Raw genomic sequence first — 22,982 nt, forward strand, 5'->3', positions numbered from 1 at the left:
GTTTCTAACACTAGAAATACAACCCGCAAGTCTTCTCTCTATTTCGTCTCAACGACTTTCAGCGAGACCAAAACTTCTCCCCGCTTCATCTTCCTGGTGCACACACATGCACTGATATGAAATCCCGAGGGAGTTCTATAAACCTCTTTGTTTCAGTAAGTCCTTGACTCTTTTATCTCGACAGCAGTGTCAAATAGTAGCACCAGTAACCGTGACGGGAACGGCAACGAACAGTAACTCCAACAACAGCGACGACAACGTCGTCATTCTTCTCGAGTATCTCTTTCAGTCGAGAGAATCTATTTCGTACTCTATTTCTGTTTCAAAAATAGAGTCGAAGTCCTGCCATACAGCACCGGCAACGGCGACGGCAGCGACGTCGTACTGCAGCTTCGGCAACGGCGTCGAGCCTCTGAGCACTCTTTCTCCTAACCACGGCATCGCCTGAAGGTCTCTCAAAAAACCCGTACTATTTTTTCAAAAGCTCCTCTATCGCTCTCTGTTTTTCACCTTGACCTTGTTCAGAAACCTGAGGGTTTTTATTTCACAAACAGAGTCACAGTTTCCTCCTGAGAGACTCTCTATGTGCAACGTCTCTGTTTCGGCAACATAGACGAAGTCTTCATGCCGAGGAACCTTTTTCGCACACCATCTCTGTTTCGGTAACAGAGTCGTGTGCAGTGGACCAGGCTCCACGGTCCTCAACAATTCTCCCACTTGGAGACTGGTACACCAACTGCATCGCCCTCTTCCTCAAACATGATATCCTCCATCTCTGCAACTCACTACCCCTATCTTCATACTAGAAGACCAACTGAAGCTGCGCACAACTTCCGTTTCTCAAGAGTAACACCCTTTGTCAACATATTAATAGGGTTCTTCCCTTGTGGAAGTTTTGTCAATTCCCATGTTTGATTCCCTAATAGGGTATCCATCTCATCCTTCATGGCTAGCTTCCACTTGGTAGAATAGTCATCTTGAGAGGTTTCTTCGTAACTTTGTGGTTCTCTACCATCTGTCAAAAAAATATAAATCAAAGTAGGTGAGAAACGCTGTGGAGGATGAATAGTCCTTACTGACATGCGAACTGCAACTGTAGGAGTGGACGTATCTTGATCTGACTGCGGAATAATAGGAGGTGGTGCACTAGACCCACTCTCCCTGTCACGTGTTTCTCTGCACTTCACTGTGGCCTCTGGTAGGTCATCCAGTCTAATAAAGTCGCATTCCATAGGAGCTGCTTCAGCAACTGTACTGGACTTGTCCTTGTACACAATCTTCTTATAATCTTTCGGCTCTGATACCAATTGTTAAGGAAAAATCGTCAATGACAACAAGACAAGCAACAAGTAATCATGCACGATACAATATTTTACGTCAAATTGCCTACGTCCACGGGAGCTGTAGAGAATTTTATTGATCAGTTGAAGAATCACAATACAGTCTGTTTCTCACACCAGAAATACAACCCAAGAGAGTCTTCTCTCTATTTCGTCTCAACGAGTTTCAACGAGACCAAAACTTTTCCATGCTTCATCTTGCTGGTGCACACACAGGTACCGATACGAGATCCTGAGGGAGTGCCGTAAACCTTTCTATTCCGATAAGTCCCAGAATCTATTCTTCCCACAAAAGTGTCGAATAGTAGCATGGGTAATGACGACGACAATGGCAATGAACAGAAACTCTAGCAATGGCGAAGACAACATCGTCGTTCTTCTCGAGTCTCTCTTTCTGTCGAGAGACTCTATTTCGCACTCTGTTTCTGTTTCAGAAATAGAGTTGAAGTCCCGCCCTATAGCACCGGCAATGGCAACAGCAGTGGCGTCGTACAACAACTCCGACTGCGACGATGGCAACGTTGTCGATCCAATAGAGTGCCAGTTAAATCTTGCCTTTTCTATAATTTTTTGCCATTTTCCGGCTTCCACCCCCACTCGCAAGTCACCACGCAATTCAAGAAAGAGCACACACGGTTTGCCAACATTGAGGTGACCTACCATTCTCAGTCGGCCGCCCAAAGTGCGTAACAGACCTACCTTTTTCCCGCCAAAAATCTTTTCAAAATGTATTCTATGTGCCCTCGCCCCTTCTTTGTCTAAGCAAACGAGAGATCACAAAAAAATGCAACAAATTATGATTATTCTCAATAGTGAACAAACAATGAAATGCAAGACTCTCTACACGCAACTTCCCTGTTTTGGCAATAGAGACAAAGTCTTCCTAACGAGGGACTCTATTCGCAAACCGTCTCTGTTTCAGCAACAGAGTCGTGTGCAGAGGACCAGGCTCCATAGTCCTCAACAAAGACATCTCACTTGAAATTCTTTCATGTCTGCCCAAGAAATGAGAACTCAAGTGTGAGGCTATTTTAAAGAAATGACAAAATATGATCAAGAAAGTTAGTTTCTTTCACTGCCAAATCAATTGACTTCGGTTTTGTCTATCTCAAATACAAGGACTATGGCTTCATACGTGAATGTATGTTTTGTCGCTCTAACGACACTCACGCTCCATGAGTCCCTCGTCTTCCCTTCACATCACAACATCAAGAATATGGGTTCATGCAATGGGGTCATCCTCTAGTGCAAGAAAATCCATACTAATCTCAACTCTGTTACTATCTCTATAATCCCATTACCAAGCATCTCATGACTCTTCCTCCACTCCCTCCTTTCAGAATGGCCCATGACCCCTTTGATAGTTGTTTCCCTTTTTTAGGTTTAACCCTGTAAAATTTAGGATATCATGAATGGAACTTTAGATCAACAAGAAAGAAGAAGAAGAAGAATAAGAAGAGAGAAGGAGAAGAGAATAAGAAGAACGAGGAAGGAGAGAGTTTGGCTTAAGGGAGAAGAGGGTTGCGTCAAAAAGAAAAATGAGGGCTGGACAAATTTGTGGAAAGAGAGGAGAGTGCTTCAATGCCCTGCCTCTTAGCCAATGCCTTTATTTGTAGTTTTACAATACCCTTAGGGCTACAACTTGATAAAACACAAGACATAAAAGGAAAACATATTTACACTTCTATGCCATCTTTATGGAAAGTAGCATATTTTACACATATGCAACTCCTTTGACGTGTGGGCTTCTTGTCTTGAGCTCGTGGGCTTGAGCCCATCTTCCAACACTCTTCCTCAAGCTGAAGGAGAAAAGACATTATAAATACCCAGCTTGCCACATATAAATGAAAGGATTTTAGATGTAATGGGTTTAGTGAGAATATTAGCTACTTGCTCTTGAGATGACACTTGTTTGAGAGAGATTATTCTTGCTTGAAACTTCTCCCATATAAAATGACAATCCACCTTAATATGTTTAGTTATTTCATGAAAAATTGGATTTGAAGTGATATGAATGCTGCTTGATTATCATAATACAGATTCAAGGACCCCTTTTTATAAAAATCTAGTTCGGTAAGAAGAATCCTGACCCATACAAGTTCACTAATGGTATGGGTCATAGCTTTGTATTCTGCTTCGGCACTAGATCTTGCAACCACATTTTGCTTCTTACTTTTCCATGTAACCAAGTTTCCCCCAACCAAAGTACAATATCTTGATGTTGATTTTCTATCATCAGGAGATTCAGCCCAATCTGCATCTGAGAAGCCTTCTATGTTGAAGTGCCCATGTTTTATACATCAATCCGCTTCCTGGAGCTCCTTTTAGATAACGTAATATTCTCTCTAAAGCTTGCCAATGGGTAATTTGTGGTTTGTGCATGAATTGACTCGCCACACTTACATCATATGATATGTCTAGCCTAGTTACTGTGAGATAAATCAGTTTTCCCTTGAGTCTTTGATATTTGCCAATATCAATATCTTCTTCATTTGTGGCACATAATTTTACATTTGTATCCATAGGTGTGTCAACTGGTCTACAACCCTTCATTCCTGTTTCTTCAAGGAGATCCAAGACATATTTCCTTTGAGACAATATTATCCCATGTTTGGATTGAAGAACTTCTATACCCAAAAAATATTTAAGCTTACCAGGTCTTTAGTCTTGAATTCCTGACATATCATCTGCTTCACCTCTTGTATGTTCAAAGCATTGTCATCGGTTAAGATAATATCATCCACGTATATGGCCAATAATATTTTTCCTTTGACCGTATCTTTATAATATACAGAATGAAAAACTGAGCACCGATGAAAACCAAACCGAAGGAGTGTTTGACTAAATTTATCAAACCAAGCCCGAGGGGACCGCTTAAGCCCATATAAAGACTTTTTTAACAGGCATACTGACTCTCCCTCAACCACATAACCAGGTGGTTGAACCATATAAATTTCCTCATTGATATCACCATTTAAAAAAGCATTTTAACATCCAACTGATAGACGGGCCATGAGGAGTTAGCAGCAATAGATAAGATGATGCGTACCGAATTCAATTTTACAACAGGAGAGAAGGTCTCCCCATAATCTATCCCATAGTACTGTGTATAGCCCTTAGCAACCAGTCGAGCTTTAAGACAAGCAACCGATTCATCCGGATTATGTTTCACCAAAAAAACCCATCAAAAACCAACCGGTCTTTTACCTTTCGGGAGTGATGTTAAGTACCAGGTTTGGTTTTCGTATAAGGAGTGCATTTCTTCATCCATAGCCGCCTTCCATCCTGGATGTCTCAGGGCCTCCTGATACGACTGCGGAATGGAAGTAGAAGAAAGGGACGCAAGAAACTGAAAACACTCGGAAGACAAGCGATGGTGAGACATAAAATTTGAGATAGGATGCGAAGTAGTACAGGAGCGATGTTCTTTTCTTAAAGCAATAGGCCGAGTATCAAATTTAGGCCCATACATAGGAGGAGAAGGACTTACCTCGAGTGGATCCGACAACTCCAAAGGTGAAGGTACGGCCCGGTGCATCAGGGGATGGATCCACTTCAAGATTGAACGACATAAGCGGACAAGGAGTAGTAGAAGGACAAGTCCATCCTGGAGGAGCATCATGGGAGGAGTAGAAGGAGGTGTCCTAAAAAAAAGTCACATCCCTAGAGATAAACATCCTCCTAAGGGTAGGATTGTAACAGACATAACCTTTCTGGTTGCAAAAGTACCCCCAAAAAATGCACCTCATAGACCGAGGATCAAGTTTATTTTTATGTGGGGATGCAACATGAACAATACACGTACATCCAAACACTTTCAAAGGAAGAGAAAAAGGATCTTCACTGTTAAATAACACAGAGTAAGAAGTTTTATGATAAAGGACTAATGAAGGTAACCTATTAATGAGAAAGCATGTTGTAAGTATAGCATGAGGCCAATAGAAATAAGGTACCTTCATGGAGTAGAGGAGGCCGCGAGCAACTTCAAGAAGATAACGACTCTTCCTTTCAGCAACACCATTTTGTTGAGGAGTATAGGCACATGATGTTTGATGAATAAACCCATTACTCTCACAAAATGATTTGAAGTCATGAGACATGTATTCCTTAGCATTATCAGATCTAAGGCTTTGAATTTTCTTCCCAAATTGTGTTAAGACCATAGCATGAAAATTTTTAAACAAAGGAAGAATTTTGGAATGCTCTTTAAATAGATATAACCAAGTCACTCGAGTAAAATCATCAACAAAAATGACAAAATATTTAACTTGGGTAATATTTGAGACAAATAAAGGGCCCCATACATTAGAATGTATTAGCTCAAACGGAGCAGTACTTGTAGTTGTAAGATGAGGAGAATATGTACTCTTGACATGTTTGCTTAATTGACAAACCTCACAACTGAAATTAGAAAGTCCTTTTAAAGATGGAACCAAAGAACGAAGTGAAGGGGTAGATGGATGACCAAGTCGATTGTGCCAAAGTTGGGCCTCAGATGTAGTGGACGATAATGCAACTAATGGTGGAAGAGTGAAGTAGTACAAACCCCCCCTTTCATGGCTGCCACCAATCACCCGCTTCATAGTCAGATCTTGAAAGACACAAGAAGACGGTGAGAAGGTGATAGAGCAATTTAATTGTTTGGTCAATTGACTAACAGTGAGCAAATTTAAAGGAAATTGAGGAACAAACAAAACATCTTGAAGGGGAATAGATGAAGTAAGAGAGGAGGAACCTTTGCCAAGGACCTTGGTTTGGGTACCATCAGCAATAGTAACGAATTTATGAGGATAACAAAGAGATAAGGACTGCAACAAGTGTTTGTTACCTGATAGATGTTCGGAGGCCCCAGAGTCGATGATCCAAGAGGAAGAGGAAGAAGAGGAAGAAAGCATACTTGAGGCAATAGTAGTGGCAGCAGTAGATGATGAGGGAATAGATGATTCCATGAAGGACTTCATTTTCTGAAATGCAGCATAGTCCTCAGCCGTAAGAGTCACATTTTCGGATGATGATTCAGCCTTATCTTCATTTTTCTCGATGTTAACCGAGACTGGGTTTGTTGTGGCCCAATTAGGCTTGCCATGAAGTTTCCAGCATGATGCCACTAGGTGGTTCTGACGGCCACAATAAGTGCAAAGTTGAAGCTCAGTACGGAAAGAATTTTGACCCGTTCTACCACCTCTATTTTCAGCCCCTCTCATTGTTCGACCTCCTCTCATATTTCTGCCCTGTCCTCGGGATGAGGAAGATGTTCCCCGATTGCCAGAGAGCATCGGCGATAGAGCATCAATAGGAGAAGGAGGGGATGGATCCGGTATCTAAAGTAATGTAGCACTAATATTATCGAAGGATGGAAGAGCAGAAGAACTTAGAAGCTGAGTTTTGGCCACCTCAAGGTATGGTTTAATTTTCGATAAGAAAATGGCTGCTGCCAAAGCTTCTCTTTGTCATTCTTGAATGACAATATCAGTGAAAATATGGCTGAGATAGTTTCCATTCTTGAAGAAGACCTCAAAACTGTGCCAAAAATTCGTGAATATTATCATCATGTTTCGTATGCAGCATGTTTTGTAAGACATCATATATTTTTTGTAATGAAGCAGTGCTTGAGTAAAGCTTGGCACAAGTGTCCATTATGTTCTTGGCGGTTTCCAAGTGGACCACATTGTTGGCCACCTACTCTTCCATGCTATTAATGAGCCAACTTATCACCATGTTATCATCCTTAACCCACTTGTGGTAGGACGCATCTTCTTCATCAATCGGAAGAGGAAAGTTAACAACGTGGCTCAAGAGGTCACGAGTAATAAGAACCCTCCAAACCGATTGTGACCAGCTCATGTAATTGGAGAGACCTCTAAGTGGAATTGTAGTAATACAGAGTATATCACTCTTATTACTATTGTATCCAATCTCCATGATGAGGTAAGTAAAATATGGAGGTCAAGGGAAAAAGCCTTCTTCAAAGAACAACGACTGAATGTAATTTGAAGAACTCGTAGACTAAATCAGTCACCAACAAAAGAGAACAAGAACCAATTTCTTTCACAAGTGCAAGCACCAAATTATCAACAAATTTGTGCCTTTAGAAAGTGATAATAACATCCAGCCATCACTCAACTTCTCTTGTATTCATAAGAACAAAGAGAAGAAAGTAGATGCAACCGATTAGGCCTTAATCCAAACTCCAACACAAACGAGCATTAGACAAAAATTTAGAGAAGATTTAACGGCAAACCAAGACACTTGGAAGAGAATTAAATTATAACATCAATTTAGTTATCTTGACAACATATAAAGATTTATCTTGACTTGATGTGACTCAAATTCAAGAAGTAAAGAAAAACAGTAAAAAGGAGTATGTAAATAAGAAAAGGAAACAAAAAAAAACGTAAATAAGAAGAGCATGAACTTCTCTTCATGACTGAACTCCTTTTACAACTTCTTGAAAAAAATTCATAATAACTCCATGAAGAGAGATCCTAAACTCCTCGCTCTGTTACCATGTATAATTTAGGATCTCATGAAAGGAACTTTATATCAACAAGAAAGAAGAAGAAGAAGAAGAGAGAAGGAGATGAGAAGAAGATTAACGAGGAAGGAGAGAGTTTGGATTAAGGGAGAAGAGGGTTGCGTCAAAAACAAAAATGAGGGCAAGACGGATTTGTGGAAAGAGAGGAGAGTGCTTCAATCCTCTACCTCTTAGCAATGCCTTTATTTATAGTTTTACAATGCCCTTAAGGCTACAACTTGATAAAATAAAATACGTAAAAGGAACACATATATACACTTCTATGCCATATTTATGGAAAGTACCATATTTTACATATATGCCACTCCTTTGACGAGTGGGCTTCTTGTCTTGAGATCGTGGGCTTGAGCCCATCTTCCAACAAACCCATTACTAGGTAGTTTCCCATAGATGTAAGGATAATGAGCCTGAGTTTGGATTATAAGTTGAATGGGATTTGGTCTAGAAATAAGCCTGAGTTTTCTCCATCAATAGGTTACTCTCCAAAATTCCTGGAATTTTGTATACCATGACTGAAGGTATGCATCTTGGATTTCAGATTTCTTTTTATGAATATTATATTGCTTTAGAATTTCTGATTTACATTTGGAATCTCTCGTCTTGATTACAATTCCATTTTTTTTTTTGTAAAATGTTGTCTATATTTTTATTATGCCATAAATAAAAATAAAAATTATGTGTCGTTTTTTAGTAGAGGAGGATGTAGAGTTACGATGAGGCCTTATGAGCCCCGCGTTTCTTCGATTGCCAGTGGTGGCACGTGCAACTGTCAATACGTTGTGTGCCTAGAGGATCTCAATCACGCTGGTGCTCCCCAGCAAGACAGCGTCCAAGAGAGGTAGTGATGCTTCCGAATAGCATCCCCGACCAGACAGGATGACTGCACTGGTGCGCCAGAGTAGGTTGCTAAGTGTGCAGGAGGTGACATCATGTTAGTGGGAACAGATGCACCTGTGGGAAGAAAGGGATTACAACCAGCCATCAGCCGTCGTTCGGGTCCGCAGAGGGGATCATTGACGACGGGAGTCGAACAACGGGGCTCGTTGTGTGCTCTGGCTTTGAACCATCAATGTTTTGTGTGCATTTTCTTCCTGACTCCCGGTTGGTCTTGTTCCTCACTTCCAGTTGCCTGGAGACCATCGTTGCGCATAACTGATTCTCGTTCGAGAGACGTTGCTTCGATGGGTTGAAATGAACACTAGACAATGCGTCGAAGTGCAGCCGAGAGGAGCAGTCACAAAGCACAGAGAGAGAGAGAGAGAGAGATGTTGTAATGGAAGCCTCTATACACCGACGTGCTGCACTCGTCGGACGCACACCGGCGACAATGGCACCTGAGGAAGGAGACGGCGGTACGGGGATGTGAGTAGAGTCCCAGACAGACGAGACGCCTAGTTGTTAACAGCCGAGAGCGGCACGAGGGAATAGAATAGAGACCGATGTTGTGTGCGCCAGTGTTCCGTGCTCTCATTGGTAGGGGCAGCAAAACATATTTGTATATATAGTTTGTTTTCTTTTTTAACGGTTCGAAATGTTCGGGTAGAAGTGAAGAGGGAAAAAACTACGATTTTGTTTTGTTTTCCATTATTAATGTAGTGCGGTTAAGTTTTGACACGGTCGGAGAATGTTTTATTTCTTTAATCCAATGACATAGCTCTCCTTTTTAATTTTTTATGTCTTGAATTTTTCTTAAGATTTGAATTTTTTATTTTATTTTATGGAAAGAATGTGGAAAACACCGACAGAACACAAGGGAAGAAGGAAGTCAGGAAAGGGATTGGTAGGATGGAGAGGGTAACACAAACGGCTACGGTCAATAAAATTTGGCGTTTTGATAAATGTGGTAGAAAGAAAAAATTTAGAGTAAGATAGGAAAGCTAAAACACTTTTGCAATTTCAGTTAATGTAATAAGAATCAGTTTCTATTCTCTTTCTCCAATGAACTAACCCATCAGCTCAGTTTCAATTTTAGTTAATGATGCTAATGCTGACAGATTTCAGATCACCTTTGTGCTCACTGTAGGAAAACAACATACAAAGTAATTGACTTCAGTTCTAATAAGAGGGGTTAGTCAACTCACACAGGAGATGAACTTCAGCCGCATTACTTGGTTCATCTCCTGACATCGTTAGTGGAGCACCAGCACATGATTCATGTTGATGAATCAGAAGAACCCAAAAATCATCTCTACAATTTAATTTCAGGAATCCGAATTCTGTAGTACATTGAGAATCATCTGGATGAAGCGGGCGGGATACCTCAAACCCTCATCAAATTTTTTCTTTTCAGTCTCTTTTCTGCACTATTCCCTCTCTCGGTCTAATTCTTCTCTCGTCTCTTCTTCCTCTAAAATTTTTTTCCTCCTTTCGTCCTCTGTCTCCCTTCTCCCTTCTCCCTCTCGTTGCGAATGTCTTCTCGGCCTCCCACTCCCTTGTTCCTATAGCAATTCTCTCTTCGCCCAAAATACCTTTTGATTTCGTTTGATTTCCCCCATTTCAATTTCGATTTTCTTTGATTTTTGACATTTCGGCGTCGATTTCTTCAATTCTACTTCGATTCGACTTCGATTTCACCCTTCGACTACGGTTTTTCCCAAATTTAAGAAGGTATGCCTAAACCTAGACTTTTTATTATTTTAGTGTTATATTTGATTTAATTTTAATTTTTGTGCGTAATGTGTATTAATTGTTTCTTAATTGTGGGATTTAGGGTTGGGATTTATGATTCAATTTTGTCTTCATATGGTTTAATTTCTGGATTAGGGTTAGGGCTTAGTGTATTTAGGGTTTGGTGCTTGGAATTTTATGGTTTAGGTTTAGGGTTTTTTGTATTTTTGGGTTTAGTTTTTATTTTTTATATTTTTAGGGTTCTCAGTTTTTCAGTTTTTGGGTTTTTTGGCTTTTAGGGGTTTTATGGTTAGGGTTTAGGGTTTAGGTTCTGGTTCAAGAATTAGGGTTTAAGGTTAATAGGGTTTAGGGCTTGGGGTGTTGAGTCCAGTTCAAACAATGTTGAGTCACCTACACAGGTGTCCTTTAGCCGACGAAACCCGACCCCCATCACTGACGAGGTACAGTTTGTAGTGACTGCGAAATCATATGGGGCTCTACGAGAGATGTTCGGTGAATTTGGACTTGATATGTGTGTTTTTACAGTGTTTAGTGTATCTACAATGGAAATAGTTTGGTTAATTTTGAAATGTTTTAGAATATTATTGAAAATTATTGAAGTGCTATAGAATGGCTTTGCAATGTGGAGAGGCGATTCAGGTGTTATAAATATCCACCACATAGTATTTTATTTTTTGTGGTTTGATGAGGACCATCTCGGATTTAGATTATAAATGGTCGTAAGAAGACCACAAATTGCTCGATATTATGACATGTGGATCTTCAAAAAGGACAACAAAATGCTCGATCTCTTGGTTGAGCAGGTCAATATAGGGAACAAGTTGCCCAGCAGGGTTTGGAAGCATGAGGTATATATGGACTATCGCTCAAGTGTCCCTTGCACAATACCCCAGGAGTTAACTTTTCTTGCATTCATTATTTCTTTTTTCTGAGCTTGTTTCATCCCATTGAGATCATATTCTTCCAAGAAGAAAACTTTGAGATATGGATCATATCGAAATGCCCTAATATGGGGGTTTGCTATCATAAATGCCTCTAGATGGAATCTACCATCTGTAACAAATACAACAGCATCAACTACAACACTAATAAGAATTGTAGGAGATGCACTACCCCTCAGCTTGTTTCATCCCATTGAGATCATATTCTTCCAAGAAAAAACTTTGAGATATGGATCATATCGAAATGCCCTAATTGTAGGTTTAAACTGTGGAACAATGATATCAATACCAAAGTCAGCTAAAGTAGATTTAACTGCTCTCACAACTGCTGAGAATTGGATGGTCCCTGCCACTGCAATATTTTTGTCACAAAAAAATACTTTAATTGTATTAATGATATGGTCTACATCTATTTTTATTTCAACGAAAACATATAAATCAGGGATTTTGGTGTAATCTATTGGGACTAAACAGCTATGCCCGTAATGGATCAAAAGATCCAGAAAAATCATCCACACAGCAGCATGCCCCATACGTGACGTCACCCAGAATCAAAGGTTTCAAAAATGTCGGAAAGATCAAGTGAGTACATGAGGAGACCTTCGGGGAATTGAAGGGCGACACTTTTGGCGCTGGAAGATACAATTCGCCATATTGATTTATGAATTTTGAAGTTATAATTTGAGGGGAGCAGGGAAACTGCAGTATTGAGGGAAGGATTGTTAAGAATCGAATCAGGGACTTGATTTCTGAAGAAACAAACTCTTAGGAGGGGGTCTCGGGTTTTTGGAGGAAAGGGCAGTGTCGGGTTCCATCCGATTAGCAAGCTACGTGAAAGAAGATTTCCAAGAAAGTCACGATAGAAATCACCTTTTCTAGAGAAAACAATGAGAAGCGAATCGGAACAAATAAAATACTTGAAGAGTAAAAAATACATTATGAACCAATATGCTTTACTTATAGAACTTAGAATTCTTCTATAAAACCTTTACTTCACAAAATTTCTATAAAACCTATCCTATGTGTGCAAAATTTGGGGATAACCCCTGCTCTCCCATTGAACCCGAACCCATTCATGTTACCGTTCGATAAAATTTGAATCTCAGATCTGTGCTGGAGGAACTCTGAGTCTTACCCCAAAACAATTGATCGGAAGGAAGACCAAGCCCCGTCTGAGACTGCTGAAACGGATTGATGTAAGAAATTGGAAGATAAGCGTTGTTGCTTCCCTGAGATTCCATCTCACAGACAAGCCACAGATTATGCGAGTGATCAACTGTGGTTTGCGTCTCAATTTTTCTGTCTGATGCTCATTCGCACACCAGTCCCATTCCCTTGGGAAATTCCAATCTCTGTTTCGCTTCTACCCATTTGCCAGAAATTTTGTAAGACAAATTCTGCAGATATTCTTTCGATGAGTTGGCGCTTAAAGTGGTTGGATGCTTACGTATTTCTTCATTGCTTCGATTACTGTACTTTGTGAGGATGCGAAGAACTTCAGGCTTATTTGGAGGCCAGGAATGAGGAGAGAATTTTTTCTCGCTTTCGGGAGGAGAACACAAGAAGAAGACGTCAATGCCGTAGAGTAGAGACAATCGATGGCACTTCTTCTTCACCCCTTCGACTTGGTTCTTGAAAACCTTACAGCGAGCCCTTTCATCGCCGATGAACTTCATCTCGAGTTTAGATCTCACCATGGCAACTATGCAAAATCGAGAAGAAATTTTGGGAAACTGTGATAGGAGCGTTGAAGTAGGAGAGTGAGAGCCAGTTGTTTTCCAGTTTTTGGTTTCCATGCCCACTCACAAGTCACCACGTAAGAGCACACGCCGTATTCCCAGGCGACCACCCAAATGCCTAACCGACCAACCTTTTTCACGCCAAAAATATGGATTCTCTATGCACGTATAATGTCCCTCGCCCCCTCATTATCAAAGCAAACCAGAGATCACAAAAAATACAACAAATTATGATTTTTTTTGTAGTGACTACTTTGCTTCAAAGTGAGATAGTAGTATATTGCCTACGTCTTCAAGAATCGCCTAATCCCCATGTTTATTGATTTTCAACAATCCTATTCATAAACTACTTGGCAATCTCTCTTGGTTATACCCATTGTCACTCTCCATATCAGCTCTTTGATGATCAACTTCTTCTATGACAAAGCACTAACATATATGACTTTTTAATTAGCAAAGTTATAACAATTTCTTTGGGTTGGTCATATATGACTCTTTCATATTTTCTCTTCATCTCATGTTCTTTTTCTTTTTCAAAAGATTAACTTATTAGACTCAAGTTTATAAAGTACTGACACGTTTTTTGTTTTTCAATTTGTTGTTCTTTAAGAATCCTCTGGTAATGTCATGAGTTACATTAGCACAAATGAGGAGAACCATGCTTTTAGTTCATGTTATGAAGTTATAATTGGATATCTTATTTTTATACTATGTTTTATTTGCTATTTGTTTTATTTGAGTCATTAAAAATTTTAGGCATAGGAATTGATTCTTAAAATATTAAGAGAGAAAACAATTAATTGATTGTATAATGAGTACATTGTTTCTCTATTTATGATAGAGAAAACTCAAAAAATCAAAATAAAACTAAAATGGGGAAAGGAGGAAATTTAGGTTTTAAAGGATGGTGCTATATGAACAAGCTTTACTAATGTGGGAAGTTGACGGATTGTATGAGGATTCCAAAGGTTGAAATCAGATAATTTGGGAAATAAGTTTAGAAAGTCATTATTTAGGTAAATTAAAATTTTAAATCCAATATTCGGGTACAATTCCTTGAAATATAATAATAATAACAATAATTTTCCACAAAATACTTCTTATTACATGAGTTGGTAATTGGGTGTAATTAGATTGGACAACAACAACCTTCATGTAGGGCATATTGAGTGAAAAATTCTTAAAACCACTAAAAATTCAAATTTTGATCAATTCATTTTCTATAATTTTTGTGAGAAATTTTTTTTTTTGTGCAATGGTACCCCACCTATAAAGTAATATTTAATTAATCTATCTAATAATTACATAAAAAATTTAAAGCTACAACAATTCAAAGTAATATTTAATGAACTTCTTCTTTTAATTGTTGAAGATTAAAATATAATTTTAGTTATTGAGATTTGTGTTTCAATTGCATAATTCTAAACTTCTTTCAATCGATCCTTTTACTTTTTCTCCATTGCACAACAAGGTGCATCTATAGATGACAAAATTCAATATACTGGCGCTAGTACTACATCATGACTTAAAAACTATCAACGGTGAAATCTCCAGTTAGCGAAATATCAAGGAAGGAAAGTAGAGCTCCATGTTTAGCAAGTATTACGTAAAAGGAAACTCTAAGGAAACAAGGATTCCAAATCAGACTAGAATAGGTGGCCTCTTCGGTTTATATATAACTGAGTTAGGACTTGCTCTCTTCTGCCTTGTAGCATTGCCGGATCATACCATCTTCCTTTTGTCCACATTTTCCATCTTTCTTGTCGGATCTTGCTCTATTCTTACATCTTGGGGATCGACCTACAACTCTAATATTGTTTTAATGGAGGTTAGCGAGCCCGAAGACTGTTAGGGAAAAATCGTCGATGACAACAAGACAAGTAACAAGTAATCATGCACGACACAATATTTTACATGGTTCTGCAAATTACCTACATCCACGGGAGATGTAGAAGATTTTATAGATAAATTGAAGAATCACAATACAATATGTTTCTCACACCAGAAATACAACCCAAGAGAGTCTTCTCTCTATTTCGTCTCAACGGGTTTAAGCGAGACCGAAACTTCTCCCCACTTCGTCTTCCTGGCATACACACAGGCACCGATACGAAATCCCGAGGGAGTTCCGTAAACCTCTTTCTTCCGATAAGTCCCAGACTCTGTTCTTTCGACAGCAGTGTTGAATAGCAGCATTGGTAACAGCAACGACAACAGCGATGACAATGTCGTCGTTCTTCTTGAGTCTCTCTTTATGTTGAGAGACTCTGTTTATGTTTTAGAAATAGAGTCGAAGTCCCGCCCGTACAACACCGGCAGCGGCGTCGTACTGCAGCTCCGGCAGCGGTGACGACAGTGGCATCGAGCCTCTGAGCACTCTTTCTCTTGACCACGGCGTTGCCTGAAGGTCTCTCAAAAAACCCCTCTCTATTTTTCTGAGAGCTCCTCTGTCGCTCTCTGTTTTTTCGCCCTGACCCTGTTTGGAAACCCTGAGGGTTTTTATTTCGCCAACAGAGTCGCAATTTTCTCCCGAGAGACTTTCAACGTGCAACGTCTTTGTTTTGGCAACATAGACGAAGTCTTCTTGTCGAGGGACTCTGTTCGCACACCATCTCTGTTTCGGCAACAGAGTCATGTGCAGTGGACTAGGATCCACAGTCCTCAACAATTCTCCCACTTGGAGACTGGTACACCAACTGTATCACCCTCTTCCTCAAACATGATATCCTCCACCTCTGTAACTCACTGCCCCTGTCATCAAACTAGAAGACCAACTGAAGTTGCGCACAACTTCAGTTTCTCAAGAGTAACACTCTTTGTCAACATATCAATACGGTTCTTCCCTTGTGGAAGTTTTGTCAACTCCCATGTCTGATCCCCTAACAGGGAATCCATCTCATCCTTCATGCCCAGCTCCCACTTGCTAGAATATTCATCTTTCAAGATTTCTTCGTAACTCTGCAGTTCTTCACCTTATGTCAACAAAATATAATTCAAAGTAGGTGAGAAACACTGTGGAGGACGAATTGTCCTTACTTATCTGTGAACTACAGCTGCAGGAACGGAAGGCTCTGGATCTGATTGTGGAATAATAGGAGTTAATAATTTGGTTTGGATGCTTGTTATAAGCTATATATGCATGGCAACAATAATAGTATGCTCAATTTTTTACCATGGAAGTCTTTCCACTTGCATAAAATTAATATAAATGTAGAACCCTTTATAATCTACTGTTAGTACTAGATTTGCACATACCAATCATAACTTGGTAGAAGATTGTAAGTTGATAAGACCAAAAAAGTCTAAGGATGAGTTAGAAAGCATAACTTTTGGCATAGATTTTCGTCACTCCATTGTAGAGTATAAATGGTGGTTGAAGATTACAAGGTATGTTAATATGGTTTTATTTCAACAATATTTAGGGTTGAGAATAGTAATGGGGTAACTTCACTAGTTTTCTAGGCCTCATGTAGGGGTGGGCACGGGTTAAGTCAAGGTCTAGTTTTTTTAAACCCAAACCATGAACCCAAAACATGACCCCAAAAAAAAAAAACGTGAAAAAATCCCATCCCCGAAACCTCGACTCCTAACCAAACCCCGTCTCGAAACCCCATTTATCGCCTTGTTCCGCTCCATCACCATATCTCCAACCCATCCCCATCTCGTCTCTACCTAGGTTTCTAATCCATGCCCCATCCTCGACCTGAAACCCAACAATTTATTTCCTCTACCCATGCTCATCCCTTGTCTCACGCTAATGTAAAAATATAAATTAATTATTATCGATTGATGATATATATGGATACTTTACCTCTAATAAGTAAATTTATGATTTAATGAAATTTAGAGAGCCTAGAAAATAATTTTGATATTATATAGTACAAATACAATAAAAAAGTCAAAATATAACAATAACTCCTTTGTCCCTATTCCTGTCCATTTGAAATTGTGGGGCTCTTCATCTGGCATCTATTGACAAAATTGATACACATATAGATAAAGTATTGTTCGACTTCCATATCACACCAATAGATTAATATTAGTAGCCCTTTAAGTGTCATCTCTCTTGCTTTTTAACTTTATTTATATTCTATAGACTATATTGAATCTCATTCTAGGATACAACCACAAAGATAGCAAAGACCACCATTTAGTGCCTATACGTGGCTTGAGGAGTCAAGGCCACAAGCTTGCCAACTCCCTTAATGGTGAAAAGCGAGTCAACCACAAAGGAGATTTATGAGAACATGTACTTGAGGCAACACAAATTCTATAGTAGGCCTATGAATACACCACCTAAAGGAGATAAAATTGTCCAAGGTTGGGGAGAGAAAGCAAGGGTGTAACATTCTCTTCTACCCCATCCCTGAACATCACGACCTATGTTAAATTAAGCTGCTAGAGACTCCTTTGCCTTGAAGAGCCTAGGCCATTAGCCAACCCACTCCCTTGATATTATGAAAATTATACTTAAGATAATACAAATTCATTAGTACACTCATTATTAACATGCTATATTAGATAAGACCTCACCTGCCAAGACATGGAAGAAAACAAAGGCTTAACAATTAGACTCTTGTTCAAAATCAACCACCAACAAATGTGTGAGCAATATTGAGATTCTTTTTAGGTGTATGATATAGAGAGTACTTATGATTTGTTAGATCTCCATAATGAAGAAATAGAGGTTAATTTAATACTTCATATTTTTTAAGTAAAAGTATTAGGTAGTATGGTGAATTCTTTATAAAAATTGCATATGTAGACCATAAAACTCATAGGAAATTATTTTTACATACATTTTATCCTTTTCTAAGAGTTTTTCTTTTATTTCATAGAAATTTCATGGTTAAATGGACTCAAAATGAGAAAGAAAACTCTTTATTTAATAAACCATTCGCTTATGCTAAATTCTTGAAATTCTATTTAGAATGTTAAATGATCTTAACAACAATCTTATTAACATAACATGACCCTAGGGTAAGTACTTTGTTATAACCTTGTCAAAAGTTGAAAGCATGAGTCAACTTTTAGAACTACTAGAAGGTGCAAGCACTTCATGACAACCATAGCAAAAGTTGCAAGTTGCATGACTCACCTTTAAGAACTACTAGAATGTGCAACTGATTAAAGAACATTTCATTTGAACTTGGCCATGAGTTCATCTAGATGTTCATTATGTTGAATCTCGGATTCCAATTCTTCTTCATATTGCTTCCTTTGCAGTTCCTTCATTCTTTGAAAGTGTTTTTCTATAAGTTTTATCTTTTCTCGTTGAAATGTTGCAACTTTGATAAGTTGGCTCATAAGGTCTTCTTCATTTGGATGTTCTTGCCTGCAAGATAGAGTAACAAACTTAGGTAACTCATTCACATAAAAAAATGGCTCAGTATATTACGAAATGATGTTTATTGTTTTTAGTCTATCATTTGTACCTGGAACCATCATCTTGCAAGCCCATTGGTGTTGTTGATTTGAGGAAATCATGATCACGATTACATTTTCTGAAAATTATAAAAGTGGTAGGGACGAGGTATCACAAAATTTGGCTAAAAGATATTGAAGGTGAACTTTGGCTGAAAATTTGTATCTTATAAATAGCATAATCATCATGATGAATTATTATTTATTTGTGGAACCAAGGTAATACATAAGCCACAAATAACTTTGTAACTTCTCTTACAATGTGAGAAGGTCTAAAGTTATCTTTGTCACATGCCTAAAAGCATAGAAACCAAAGCATTCTTTCGAATGCTTAAGAAATGTTCTTAACTATCTATGGTGTTTATGACAATACTTGGATTTCAACTTGATAAAAGGGAGGTTATAACTATCAATATAGTTGAATTGTTCCTTAAACTTATGTCTAGTTAATAGATATGAACTAAGATAAATCCATGTGGCCTAGAAGAGTGACATATGCCATCACCTTTATATCTGGTTTGTATGAATTCCTCATATTTATAAAGAGAGAAGGAAACATGTTTTTAAAATCTTATATTGGCATTAAAATTAAAAATTTAGATTTTAGTTGTATTTTTATTTTATTTTTAAAAGGTAAGATAAACATATTTATGCAATAATGACACTTTAATGAAACTTTAAGGCCCTTTAAAAATAAATAAATGGTATTCAATGATCCTTTCCTTGTAACATTTAATATATAAGAATTAGAAACAATTTGAAAATTTTCATATAAAATTTCTTCATTATGATTGTTAATAAAAGTATTTTGGCATTTTAGTTCATTAAAATAAATAAGAAGCTTACAACTTACTATTCTATTATGTGAAAGAGGTCTATATCAAATAAGGATTCTTGTAAAATGAAATCTATTATGACATATTTAATAGTTCAAAGCTAGTAAATGGTCTACAAGAAAAGCTCCTCATGCCAATGGATAAGGGAAAGTTTTGTAAAACATATATTTAAGTGAAACCATCTCCTAGTGAGAAAAAGAAAAGGATAAGTTTAAAAATCATTAGTCAGACAAATCAACGCAAAATAATGCAAGCTAATGCATAAGTTTGAAAAGATGAGGAAAATTGTAACTTCTGTGTGTTAATGTAATAATAGATTTTGAAAAATCTTCATATTGAAACAAGGTACAAAGACTTATAACTCAAAATTGGCCATAGAACCTTCACAAAAAAATTCTCTTGAAAATAAAATTCTTATTGGCACAACTATTGAGAGTGATTGTTTACTTCCTATTAGTACCATCATACTTATGCAAAATACTAGGATTGATTCCACTACATTTTGTAGACAGTAGGAGATATGGGGAACATGAAACTATATATTGTCTAGTTCTCAACATGGAGCTATATTGTCTCCTTTCTCGAGAACATAGAGCTATAATGAAGCTGGTGTACAACTTACACACATTCGTTGTTCTCAATAGAGCTATAACAAAGTTGTTGTACAACTTGCACACATTTGTTGTTCTTAATCCAACAGTAAACCGATCTTCAAAGTCCACATTGGTGTCATAAATCTATGAGGTTTTACACATGTTTATCCATTTATTGATAAAAAAATGATGTCCACATTGAAAATATCAATGGAATAATAGAGAAACATGATGAATAAGGTTTTCATTTGTTGAAACTGCATTGAGTAACATTTATAGTATTTTTATTCCTAACCTTTTTATGTTTTTGCTACACACTACTATTTTTTATTTGGTCTTAACATTATGCTAGTCATAATCATTTTCCTTAGAGAAGAATTTTAAAAACACGTTCATTTTCTATTTACACCAATAGAATCATATTCAGGCTAGAGGTTCTAAAATAAAAAATGTAGATTGGTATTTTTTTCTTTTCTTTGCTTAGTTTTCATTTGTATCCCATTTGTAAATTTAAAATTTTGTATATAATCTAAAGTAGCTTGCCATTTCTAATTTATGAGTAAACCATTCGTAAGAGTAATACCATATATGAACATCTTCATTATGAAAAAAGTGCCCTTTTAGCACAGTTTTGATGCTAAAAGTAGAAATAAAATAAAAAGTTGACTTAGTTTGTAAGATCACTGTGACATGTACAATCTCCAAGTATCATATACGATAATATCCAATGTCATTACATTTGATGACGAATTGTATTCAACATATATCATTTCTCAAGGTTGGAGCAACACCCTTGAAACCAGACATGTATGACATGATACATGTGTCTCTCTTAATAGGTGCCACCTCTAGGCAAAGGGACCAAATCATTCCCATAAACATGCCTCAAATTTTTTACGAGAGAGAAGATAAAGTTGTCATAAAAGAAAATTTTAAAAGATAAAAAAGGCCACCATAGTCTATTGGCAAGAGGAAGTAAACCAATTTGTGGTAGATAAAATCTAGTATAGGATCTAACAGGCTCCTGCAATTGTAAATTTTATTATGCAAAAATCTATACTAACAGGCTCCTGCAATTGTAAATTTTATTATGCAAAAATAAAAATAAAAATGCTAAATTGGTTCAAAATTATAAGCATTATACCTCCTTACTTGGGGCAAGATGGGTGGAACATGATTGATATCATAATTTGACGATAAAATTTGGAATAAATCTTGTCATTGAGACAAGAAAGAAACTTTAAGTTCATAGCCAATTATAAGCTAAGAAGAGGTTTAGCTTGAATTTGGCTTACATGATCATGACAAACTTTAATTTTAAGTGAATTATTGTTTTGATAATCACGTTATGATCTATTTTCTGTTTCCTTTTAATGATAACATGAAACTTAAGCCATTAAATCCTCTTCTTAGTTGTTCTTAAGATATGAATGTGTTCACAACTAGCTTTAGCATATACCAAGTTTATTAGATCGAAAGGGCAATATTTTAGGTAGCTTAGTATGTTTTTATTTTCCATTAAAATAGGTTATGAATAGGATGAAGGGTTTGTCACAATAGATTTTTGGTAAAAGGATCAGCTAGGCGTTCATTTAGATAATTTGGGAAAAATGTGTGGAGGTGGCACAATTTGTTTGATTTCAACTGTGAATGGAGAGTACATACTAACTCAGCCGGAAGAGCTCTTGCCAGTTGTTATGAGAAACATGTATATGCCTCTAGGTATGAACTTTGCATGTTTGCTCCACTAAAGCTTTCAACATCATCCATAGAAAAGTAACCAATATTGTTATTTACTTGCTTTTAGGACTCTTTCATAAGATTGAAAATGGAAATAGTATTGTTATTTTCTATCACCTACCAAATGAGTCTCAACCACCATATACTTAATACATTAATTTTATTCTTGATCTGTCTACACGGTTTATAAAATTCGTATTCGGGTGTCATGTATTGTTGAAATAATTTAGAATGTGGAGATGACTAAATATCCCTACCCTGATAGATGAATTTGTAGATTTGAATTGATAGGCCATTTTTTGTTAATTTGATAAAAAAAAATATGATTTACTCATGCACAGAGTTGTAAGGCACCTTGGACTATTTGTGAGTGACTTAAAAAACTAAATGTTACTCAGGGATTTAGTAGCTTTTATGGGTAACTTTGAAGGATAAATTGCCTCTTGTACCATATCACAAATGGATGTAGCTTAAAGTTATCAGAAGCTTGTGTGTGATGACATTAGGCTATAGAGTCCACAAAGCATATTTGAGCTCTCTTGAATTGCTTGGATTTTTCTTTGTTAGCATGCAACAAGATTTTTGAATGTCAGAGATAGTAGGTTTGTATTATGTTATTTTGAAAACTAGCTTTTGAATGCTTTGTCAATCCTTTTCTAATAATGGAATGTGGCATCTTTGATACGCCCTTTTTTTGGTGAAGTATGAATTTTTTTCAAAATGAAAACACCTTCTCAAATTAAAAATGTAATTATCAAGCTTGATTGATTGAGATAAACATACTAGATATATACAACTCTCTTTCCAATGTTCAATAGTGAAATAAGGAAGCTTTTAAAAAGTTTTTTATAAGGTTTAGATATCTTTCCTCTTGAGTCTAGGCAAGATAGGTAAGACATTGAATTTGAAATATTCTTGACACTTGCTTATAGAATCTAAATTGTGTGATCTCGAGTGAGAGTTTTTAGGTAAGTGTCTGGTTGTGACCATAAGACTTGAATCCATTGACTTCTCCAAAATAATAATTTTTGGAAGATAGTTTAACAAAAATGAGTGTTGTGATGGATTTACATAAATGGGAGGTCCAAATGAATTAGAAGAAAAGATGGAGTTGTTTATGGTGTTTGAGACGAGAAAATAGTGAATAAAGAGAATGATGATGAATGAGAGGAAGGAGAGGACGTATGTATGCAAGATGGATGTGAG

The 22,982-nt window shown here is 37.3% G+C and overlaps 1 pseudogene; it reads right to left on the reverse strand.

The window, feature by feature from the left end:
- Nucleotides 1–11,362: 11,362 nt before the first annotated feature.
- Nucleotides 11,363–15,818, reverse strand: LOC137942957 (uncharacterized; annotated as a pseudogene).
- Between the last annotated feature and the right edge of the window lie 7,164 nt (nt 15,819–22,982).

Source organism: Aristolochia californica, unplaced genomic scaffold, assembly GCF_029961685.1.
Source record: "Aristolochia californica isolate CCGP_79_NKW_82.1479 unplaced genomic scaffold, dmAriCali1.0.hap1 SCAF_10, whole genome shotgun sequence".
NCBI classification, from domain to species: Eukaryota; Viridiplantae; Streptophyta; class Magnoliopsida; order Piperales; family Aristolochiaceae; genus Aristolochia; species Aristolochia californica.